This window comes from Aquarana catesbeiana, linkage group LG03, assembly GCF_042186555.1.
Source record: "Aquarana catesbeiana isolate 2022-GZ linkage group LG03, ASM4218655v1, whole genome shotgun sequence".
Lineage (NCBI taxonomy): Eukaryota > Metazoa > Chordata > Amphibia > Anura > Ranidae > Aquarana > Aquarana catesbeiana.
The window spans coordinates 556,619,252-556,630,381 of NC_133326.1; positions in this window are offsets into that span (position 1 = coordinate 556,619,252).

Genomic DNA, 11,130 nt, shown 5'->3' on the forward strand with positions numbered 1-11,130 from the left:
TTTTTTTTTTGGAGTTCATTCACAAACTTTTCTTCTCATGATTATCTACTGACATGTTCTGTGTAATAAGTCCGCCTGTGTCCGATTTCGTTGTAAAGAATAACTTATAAAATTCACTGAAGGCGGTTTCCATCTTCATTGTGAGCATTTGAAGCCCACAAGCATGTATTTCCTGGATGCGGTGAATGCTGAGATGTTGTGATGACGCTGTTGCACAATGCATGCTGGGAAGCCTGAGACTAGCTCCCAGGGGACTGTGGGAGGTCTGGGAGAGGCTAGAAACACGCCTACTCCCATGGGAGGAAAACCAGGAAGTGCTAAGAAGATTAGAAAAAAAGGTAATTACGGCGATTTAAAATTTTTTTACACAGCATGTCACCATCTAGGCAAGGAAGAGAATGCATAGAGATAATGTTCAAAATTTGGGTGGAACCCCGCTTTAACATAACCCAACCCACGCAAAGCCATGCCACTGCCTGCAGGAACAAGAGGAGGTAAGCAGAAATCCCTCCAAAGTGAGGGAAATGCCCTCTGGTCACCAGACCCCAATAGTGAAGGTGACTCTCCCCAGATAGGACACAGACAACAATCAAAGCCTGACAAGGGCTCTAACCCTTTACTAAACAAAACCATTTTGGGGTTAGATACACTTTCATTCTTTATGCTCTGAGGCCCGTCCTCTTCTAAAGGAATGCAGACTCTGCAGATTTTCTGGCTCTATTGGGTTTTGCTCAGGTGGTGGTGATAACGAGGGACGACCCACCCATCCATGGCAGTCTGAGAAAGGACAAGGTGGAACAAGAAGCAGATTCTTTGGAACACAAAAGGCTCTTCAGAAGTAGATGTCAGAACATAGATTGTGGCCTTCTGAAAAGGAAGAAAGATGAAAGTATTCTCCAGAGAACTTATCATGCTATGGGAGCCTTTTTTAATGTTTTTTTAAGTACTATCGGTACCAGCTACAGTTCCAGGCAACATTTTAATGGTCTTGGGGAGACCTAATCATTTATTTTTTATTCATTTTTATTTTTGGAGAAGTAAACATCCATAGAAGCCGAATAAGGTGTAATAAAAAAAAAAACAAAAAAGCTTTTTGTCTCCCCTTTGGGGTTTCTTTGGGGGTGATACTGACTAATGTAGAAAAATAGCCTTGATTGGTGGTTTGAGGTCTGGTCTTCCCATCACAGGTAAAATTTCCTTTCATTCATTTTTTTTTCTCAAAAAATAAACAATAATATAAAATAAATAATAAAAAATAAAAATATAAAAAATATTGTTTATTTGTCCTTCCATCCCTGTCGTAGGTCCTCTTTCCACCAGTTAAAAATGTGATCTTATTTACTCTCTATGGTCATCAGATGATTCATTGGCGGGGCCCGCCTTCCGATTTATGTGGTTTAAATACCAGAGTTTTCATTTAATTTCTTATTCAATTTTTTTGATAGATCTATATACAGGTAAATATTTTTCCTTGGTTACAGTATCGCATTGGCAGATTAGATGTGTGGTATTATTCTATATTTGTAATTTGATTTATTTATTGTTTGTTCTACACATATATTATTCATTTTGTAATTTTTGTGTTATCTTTAGTGCCTGAGAAATACTATTCTCCTGAAGAAGCCACGGCATGTGGTGAAACATGTTCAGAAATAAATTCACCAGTTGTACTACTTGAAACTGTATTGTTACATTGAATCAAAACTCTTTTATATTGATATGTTTTTACCACTTTTTCTAAATAAAATGAATTTTTTTTATATAATTTGTGTGTTATCCATTGCACCTTTAAAGTCCCAGTTCCTTATTATTTATGCTGTTTAATATTTAAGGGATGTGGTGCCAACGTATGTGTTAAATGTGAGGCAATTGTTTGATTTTCTCCTTTGGATTACTGGGAGTATTTGGGAGTAAATTGGATTACTGGGAGAAGCTGGGTGTCAAGGAATTAGTAAACCAGACTGTGTGGACTGCACAGAAGAAACCAGAAACGTATATAAGTGAATAAAAATGGTGTTTATTTACATAAGTGACAGATAAGTGAATATAACAGTGCACAACCAACCACAAGACCCAAAAACAACAAAACAGTATATACAATAAAATGGGAGATACCGGAACCGTAAACAGAAGCCAGGCCAAGGTCATACACCGGGAGTTCAGCAGATGGTAAGGACAGGAAACCAACAGGACAGGGAGAGGATGGATGGATGGGATACAGAGCAGGGATCCAAGGTAACTAGGAACAGAAGGGACAGGACCAGGAAGGGCTTGGGATAGGGATTGGATCCGATCAGGTCAAGTCAGGTCAGGACAGGGCAGATGCAGGCTCAAGGTCAAAATAACAGGCAGCAAGGCCAGAATGCAAGGAGAGAGACACCAAGGCAAGCATGTGAGGGCTTGCCAGGTATTTATCAGCCTGCAGTAATTGCCCTTACGTTACACCTGAGTGCAGAAGGTGCTGTCTGCTCTTACTGCCGGAATACACCCGTTGGTGGACACTGGTACTACAGCCCAAGGATGCAACAGTGCCACCAGCAGGTGAATCCTCTTATTACAGGTCCTGGGTGATGGAAGACACCTGCTGGTGGACACTGGTACTGCGATCCAAGAGACCGACAGCGCCATCAATGGTTGAACTTTTTCATGACACTGGGAGCAGCTTTTGAGTACCAGGGGTAAGTTGGAGTAAATTGGAGTATAGAGGAATATAACTTGGGGCCTCTGTGAGTATTTTTGAAGTGACTAGGAGTACTGGGAGTATAGTGAGATTATCCCCATTAGAGTAGCGGGTAAAATGGTGGTGATGCGACCCAGTGCACATCTTGCTCCATGTATGCATTCCTTGAAGAAATGTTCAAGGGTGAATATTGCTGTTCGAGATGGGAGCTAGTTGTTTCTCTGGAAGCCCCGCTCCTGCATCTAGAGAATCAGGTGGAGAAGCATCAGCAACCAGGAAAGGTGCTTCGACATTACCCAGCAGGTGCTGGCAGTGGCCAGTATAAAGGGAGGTAGGGATATGGAGGTACAGAAGCCAGAAGTAGATAGCTGGGTGACAGTTAGATGGAGGGGTAGAGGGAGAAGCCTTAGGGAGGCTAGTCCTGAATTGGTACATTACAATAAATATGCCAAGTTGCATGATGTTGGGGATATCAGCTCAGGGGTGGCTCTGCTGGAACAGCCTCCCTCCCCTAGCTACCAGGGGGAATAACTGCTCCAGTAAGGATGGGGGCAAGGATACAGGCAAGGTTAGGGAGATACTGGTGGTATGAGACTCAGTTATTAAAAGGACAGATAGGGCAATCTGTCACAAAGACCGTGATTGCCAAACGGTTTGTTGTGTATCGGCGCTTGGGTTCAGCATATCACGTATCAGATGGACAAATAATTGGATGGGGCTGGAGAGGACCTAGCTGTCATGCTACACATTGGTACCAATGACAAAGTTAGAGGAAGGTGGAATGTCCTAAAAATCAATTTAAGGGAACTAGGCCTTATATTGAAGTGAAGGACCTCCAAGGTGGCATTCTCAGAAATACTGCCTGTACCTCGAACCACATCAGAGAGTCAGCAGGAGCTTAGGAAACTTAACAAGCGGCTGAGGAACTGGTGCAGGAAAGAGGGTTTTGGCTTCCTGGAAAACTGGGCTGACTTTTCAGTCGGATACCGGGTCTATAGCAGGGACGGGCTGCACCTAAATGGGGTGCAGCTCTGTTGGGGGAGAAGATAGCCAAAAAGTTAGAGGGACTTTAAAACTAGATGATGGGGGGAGCAGAGGCGTATCTAGTGAAAATGGCGCCTATGGCAACCACTGAAAACTGCGCCCCTGTCAAAACATTTGAAACCTTTCTTTCAGATACTGCGGACATGGTTAGAGGCTGTGGACATGGTAGTTTCCTACTCTGTCCCCCTTTCATATTACCATACCTTTCCACATCAGTCAGTGTCCGTCTTCTATTCTGTCACTGTGTCCCATTCACCTCTCCAGTCAGGCACTGTGCACATCAGTGTACTGTCCTTCTCTGCTGGGCGGGCTTCCCCCCCCTCCAGTAATGTCCTCCTGAGTCCTCCTGTGGTCTGTGCCTCCTCTGCACTGTTGCGCCGCTGTGGCACCGCCGAGAACGAGTGCCTTCCATTTAAAAATGGTGCCAGGTGGCGACCTTACGTTACTGCACATGCGCTGCCCGGTCGAGCCTGTATTATCTTTCCTGAGCCCTGCAGGCTTTGAAACGGTTGCATGGCCGGCCCATGGCCATCTTTTTTACAGGTACCGCTGCCCGTAACAGGCTTTTACGGGCAGAAGAGACCATACCTCCCAACTTTTAAACTTCAGAATGAGGGACACTTGAGGGAGGAAGTGTCCGACAGCACGCTATGTGCACTGTGGCAAAAGTGGATGTGGTCAAACTCTTAACAGTGGGGGGGGGGTCTTAATGGGCCTGGCTAAACAAAACCCAGGTTTTCTTGTACCTCTAAAATATGCTTTGATTGTTGTGCCACAAGATAAAGTCTCATGGACACATACAAACCCCAGCACTATCATTAAAAAAAAAAAAAGAAAAAGCTTCCATTACAAATGGTTTTGTATAAACTATGAAAGTGTGCGTTACACAAAGTGTGGAAGGATTCAGGAATGCATTATGTACAGAGTTCAGGGTTCAGAAGTGTGCTATGCACAGAGTGCCTTGTTCAGGAATGTGATATGCACAGGGAGTAGATTTCTGGAGTGCTTTATTTACAGAGTGCAAGGCTCGGGAAAGCACTAGGTACAGACTGCAGGTTTCTGGAGTGCCTTTTGCATAGAGTGCAGGGTCCAGGAGAGTTCTAGATACAGAGTGCAGGTCATCCATCCACATCTCACTATTGCCCCTCTCCTCTGCTCTCATCTCCCCATCCCCTCCCCAAAGCTCCACCATCTTCCACTTGTTTATCTTTGTAAAAGCAGCTTCTTTCGGTAGATGGCTCTTCTAGCCACTGATGCCAGAGCTTCCATTCACCTTTCAGTGCACTGGGTGCACACTCATTTTCAGCTCAGAGAGATCAGAGACTTCACCTGTGAGATCCAAGCTGTGATGTCGGATATGGGCGGGACTGCTACTTAGACCCGCCCCTCTGTCAAACAACCAGTGTAATGAAAGAGTCGCCAAAAGCTGTCAGTTTTTTTTTTTCATTCAGCCTGCTTGTTGAATGAGACAAAATGAACATTGTATACCCAATTCGATTTTCAGGTAAATGTCAGCTTTAATGTCTCCCCACATCATGGATCGGCCTTGACACAGAGCAAAGCATTCACCAGGTGCCTTACAGACAGACAGATGGCAGGAGAGTGCAGGGATGGTGTCAGCAATGGAGGCGCCAGCTGTAGTACTTATCTTTTAGAACCCTTTCACACTGAGGCGTTTTTCAGGCGCTATAGCATTAAAAATAGTGCCTGCAAAGCGCCCTGAAAAAGCGGCTCCATTCACTCCAATGTAAAGGCCCGAGGGCTTTCACACTGGAGCGATGCGCTGGCAGGACGTCAGAAAAAGTCCTGCCAGCAGCTTCTTTGGAGCGGTGAAGGAGTGGTGAACTCACTGAAATCAATGGGGCAGCGCTGCTATACCGCCGGCAGAACGTCGCTGCGGCAACGTTTTGCAGGCGGATTTAACCCCTTTTCGGCCGCTAGCGGGGGGGTTAAAACTGCCCCGCTAGTGGCCGAATAGCGCCGCTAAAACGACAGTAAAGCGGCGCTAAAAATAGCGCCACTTTACCGCTGACGCCCGGGCGGCTCAGTTTCAAAGGGGTCTTACTTTGATCTGAATGGATGATGACAGGTTCTTTTTACTGCCTGACACCCCTAGGTGCCTGATCTTCTTTAGGGGGCTCCGGAGCCCACACACTGGACAGATACAATCTGCAGAGAGATATAGTATCTGCAACAAGAGATCCCACCAGAACATACAGACAGCTGAGGGGGAGGCCAGCCTGACACATCATTCCCCTCCACCAGCACAGTGAGTGGATGGAACATCACACAGCATGTAGTACCCAGGAAGTGATGTCCTCAGCACTGTACATAGTGATGGCATAATAAAAAACCTCCCCAGAAAGCAGCTGACATGCTGGGACCTGAAGTCCCTCCTGTGCATGTCTGATACCCCACTGTCCAATCAGAGCTCAGCCTCCTCTCACTATACACTCACCTTACATTCACCTGCAGTGTTCTCCCTGTGTATACTAACAGAAGCTGCTCATGCTGGAAAGGACATAGGGGGAGGGGCGGGGCTTAGTTAAAACCTGCTAGAGGGGAGGGGCTGCTGTGCTCTGTGTAAGGGAGGAGGGGAGGAGCATTACACGTAATGAAGTACCATGTGAGTCGGCTCTTTCATTACACTGGTTGTTTGATAGAGGGGCGGGTCTGAGTAGCAGTCCCGCCCATACCTGACATCACAACTTGGATCTGATAGGTGAAGTCTTTAATTGGAACTGCACAGTGAACATCCACCCGGCTTGCTCGCCAATCCCTGGATGTGCTGGATGTTCACACTGCTGCAGGTCCTATTCAGCCACAAGTTGACATATAAGCAACATAATTATGCAGGATAAAGCCTTGCTGCCCAGCCACTCAGCAGCGCCCACTTCATATTGCGCCCATGGCACTTGCCATATGTGCCATACACTGGATATGCCACTGGGGGGGGGGGGGTCAGAAGAAGCTTTTCCAGCTAGTGAACAAGGGGCAGAAATTACTATGGTGGTCAATGCAACTGGAATACACAAGTTCAACACATGTGGGCTGACAGAAACATAATGCAGCTTGGGAACGAACAGTATGTGGTCAAACAAAACTAAAAGGCATGTTCATTAACATTAGAAGATTGGTGAACAAAATGAAGGAACTGGAACTACTCATACATGGGGAGGATTTCGACTTTCGGTAACAGAGACCTGGTTTGACAGCACTAAGGCTTGACACTTCTTAAATGTTTTGTAGGACACTTTTATGTGTCACTTGATGGATAACCAAACTAGAAACAAGGCTCTCCTTGACCTACTAATTACTAATAACCCAGAACTGATAGCGGATGTGGAAGTAAGGGATAATTTAGGGAACAGCGATCACAGGACAATTACCCTCCCTGTAAGGCACAGGAAAAGCAGACAAGAGGACGGGACAAGCACATTAAATTTCAAGAGAGCCAACTTTACCAGAAAAAAATGTCAGAGACTGCTCCAACTCTAGTTCACTGTAAGGCATAGGAAAAGCAAACAAGAGGGGGGGACAAGCATATAAAATTTCATGAGAGCCAACTTTACCAAACTGCTCTCCATACTTCATAACACTAAGGCTTAATGTACACGGGATGTTTTAAAACCTCTCTTGAACGATTTAACTTGACAGATAGTAACCCACATTTAAAAATGTCTGTTTTGCCACATTTGCAGGCCACGTTTAGCCACGTTTACCGCATTTACAAGCGTTTACAAGCTGTTACAGTTGGCGTTTCAAATGCCTCGGAACATCCGTCCTGAACGCATTTTTTTGCTTTCCAAAAATGCTTCTAAACTCAACTGCCTAGAAACGACTATAAACGACCCTGTGTACATGTACTGATAACATGGAGGAGAGTTCAGGGGCAGCTGAAAAAAAACGCCCAACTGCTCCTAAACGTCCGTTTACCAGCAGCAGTGTACATGAAGCCTAAATGGGAATATTCTAGAAACCAAAAACACTGAGAAAAACTAGGAGTGCTTTAAGAACATTTTAGGTAATGCCATTAGCCAGTGTATTCCAAAGGGCAACAAAAAAGAACTAGGGCTAAACCTGGGTGGCTAAATTCAACAGTGAAAAGGCACATTAGAAAAAAAAACATCCCCTGGCAGTAATCATTATAGCATTGTATCCTGCCTGCCCCCCCTTATTTTCCCCAGAGAGGCGCCTTCTCCTCATCCTCTCCAATGCAGGCTCCCCCTATTACAGCCATTACAGGCTCCTCTCTGGTACAGACTCCTCCCCAAATCTTTCCTGAAACAGACTTCTCCCTTAATCTTTCTCAGTATAGAGTTCCCTCCCCTCTTCTTCGTTCTTGGGTTATCCATCAAGTGACACATAAAAGTGTCCTACAAAACATTTAAGAAGTGTCAAGCCTTAGTGCTGTCAAACCAGGTCTCTGTTACCGAAAGTCCAAATCCTCCCCATGTATGAGTAGTTCCAGTTCCTTCATTTTGTTCACCAATCTTCTAATGTTAATGAACATGCCTTTTAGTTTTGTTTGACCACATACTGTTCGTTCCCAAGCTGCATTATGTTTCTGTCAGCCCACATGTGTTGAACTTGTGTATTCCAGTTTCATTGACCACCATAGTAATTTCTGCCCCTTGTTCACTAGCTGGAAAAGCTTCTTCTGACCCCCCCCCCCAGTGGCATATCCAGTGTATGGCACATATGGCAAGTGCCATGGGCGCAATATGAAGTGGGCGCTGCTGAGTGGCTGGGCAGCAAGGCTTTATCCTGCATAATTATGTTGCTTATATGTCAACTTGTGGCTGAATAGGACCTGCAGCAGTGTGAACATCCAGCACATCCAGGGATTGGCGAGCAAGCCAGCTGGATGTTCACTGTGCAGTTCCAATTAAACACTTCACCTATCAGATCCAAGTTGTGATGTCAGGTATGGGCGGGACTGCTACTCAGACCTGCCCCTCTATCAAACAACCAGTGTAATGAAAGAGCCGACTCACATGGTACTTCATTACGTGTAATGCTCCTCCCCTCCTCCCTTACACAGAGCACTGCCCCCCTCCTTCTCTCTCCAATGGCTGAATGCAATAGCGCTGTGGGAGGCATTCCCTCATCAACACTTACTGTGTTGATGGGGCAATCAAGTGATTTTCTTTCCTTCCACCCATGGTGAAAATAAAGAAAATCAATTCATTTATAGCTTGCCTAACATGGCGTATATCAGATATAGCCTGTTCCCATCACTCCTCTGCCTGAGACCCCTCCCACACCAGATTATAAAAGGGTACAGTACTCCACTCACTGGCTCCACCCTAAGGACGGACCATACTATAAGAAGTACTAACCTCTTCTTGTATGTATATGCTAGTTGCCCACTGCATATCACTATTTTGTTGTATTCTGCTTGTGTTTATGATTTTGGTGTTATGTGACTTTAAATATTCTGGCTGTTTGCTGCAGGGGTTGGGTCATGTATGACCTCTTTCTCTGCATGTGCGTCATATCCTGTGTTCTGGGATATATAGCTGCAGAGAACACGCTCTTTTCCTCCCATCCTCTCTCATTCAGGCTCCACCCACTCTCTCTCATTCAGGCTCCATCCATGCTCCTAGGGACAGGCCCATCCTTCAATCTGCCTCAGTACAGGCTGTTTTCCAATCCTTTACAGTATAGCCCTACCCCTATACTTTCCCGTACACTCTCCTTCTCATCTTCTCCAGTTCAGTCTCCTCCCCACCCTATCCAGTACAGGCTTCTTCCCCATTCTTTATAGTAGAGGCTCCTCCCCTCATCATCTTCAGTACAGGCTCCTCCCCTTATTTTCCCCAGAGAGGCGCCTTCTCCTCATCCTCTCCAATGCAGGCTCCCCCTATTACAGCCATTACAGGCTCCTCCCTGATCCTCTCTGGTACAGACTCCTCCCCAAATCTTTCCTGAAACAGACTCCTCCCTTAATCTTTCTCAGTATAGAGTTCCCTCCCCTCTTCTTCAGTATAGATTCTTTCCCTCATCCTCTCAACTAGACCCTCCACCCAACCTTTCCCGTACAGGCTCTGCCACCTTTGCTTACCAATAAATGCTCCCCCCATCCTCACCAGTACAGAATCAACCCCCCCTCATTTTCTTCACAACAGTCTCCACCCCCACTTTTTTCAGTAAAGATTCCACCCACTATCCTCTACAGCAGGGGTAGGCAACCTCGGCCCTCCAGCTGTTTTGAAACTACAAGTCCCTGGAGACATTGCAAGACCCTGACAATCACAGGCATGACTTTGTCAAGGCTGGGCTCAGCCCTTCCTTCTCTGAGCTGGCTGCTCAGCTGTTGGCTAATTGCCAGCTCCCATCTCTTTCCACAGTTACTCAGCTGTTGATGATCCTGCTCATCAGTCCTGCCTACTTAAGCTGTCCAGTCCAGAGGAGCTCTGCCTTCGTCTTGGTCACATCACAAGAAACTATCTCCTGTTTAAAGACTGGCTTTGCTGACATCCCTTCTGGCTCCAGATCCTGCTTACTGTTCCACTACATTGATCCCGGACTTCTGGCTTGGCTGACTTTCCATTCCAGTTACTGAACTTTGGCTATGTTTTGACTATGTTTGTTCTTTTTACTTTTATTATTAAACAAGTGTGATTTAACTGTACTTCTGTCTTGGTCGGATTTCATGGTTTCTGACAGTAGGCGAAGGCCATGAATTCAGAAGATGCAGTCAATCCACTTGTTGGTAATAATTTTTCCGGATTGGGTGAACTTGATCACCGCATGGATCACTTTGCTATGGCGTTACAAATGCTCTTGAATCGCATGGCTCACCTGGAATCTCCCACTGTGGCCGCCCTGATACAACCTATGTTGCAGGCCGACCCTGCTGCTGCTCCAGTCTCTGTGCAGGCACCCGCCTCGAGTATTACCTCTATTAGAGGTATGTCTGGTTCCACTCCACTCCCCCAGAGATTTGGGGGCGATCCAGTCCAATGCAGAGGGTTTCTCAGCCAGGTTGAGATATACTTTGAGATGCTGCCCCAGGCGTTTCCCATGGACAGAAACAAAGTAGGTTTTGTGATATCTTTGCTTTCTGAGAGAGCCTTGGCCTGGGCAAATCCTCTATGGGAAACGCAAAAACATGTTGTCTTCAGTTACCCTGAGTTTGCGGCTTAGTTTAAAAGGGTATTTGACGTTCCTGCACGCTCCGCTTCTGCTGCCAAGTGCTTCATGTCCATCGAACAGAGTACGAGAACTGTTGCCGACTACGCCATTGAATTCCGTACTCTGGCAGCAGAGGTTGCGTGGAACAATGAGGCCCGCGTGGCTGATTTTTCTCATGGTCTCTCGGATACCATCAAGGATGAGATAGCAGCCCGAGATATACCCACCGAGCTGGAGAAGTTGATCACGTTTGCCATCCTCATTGA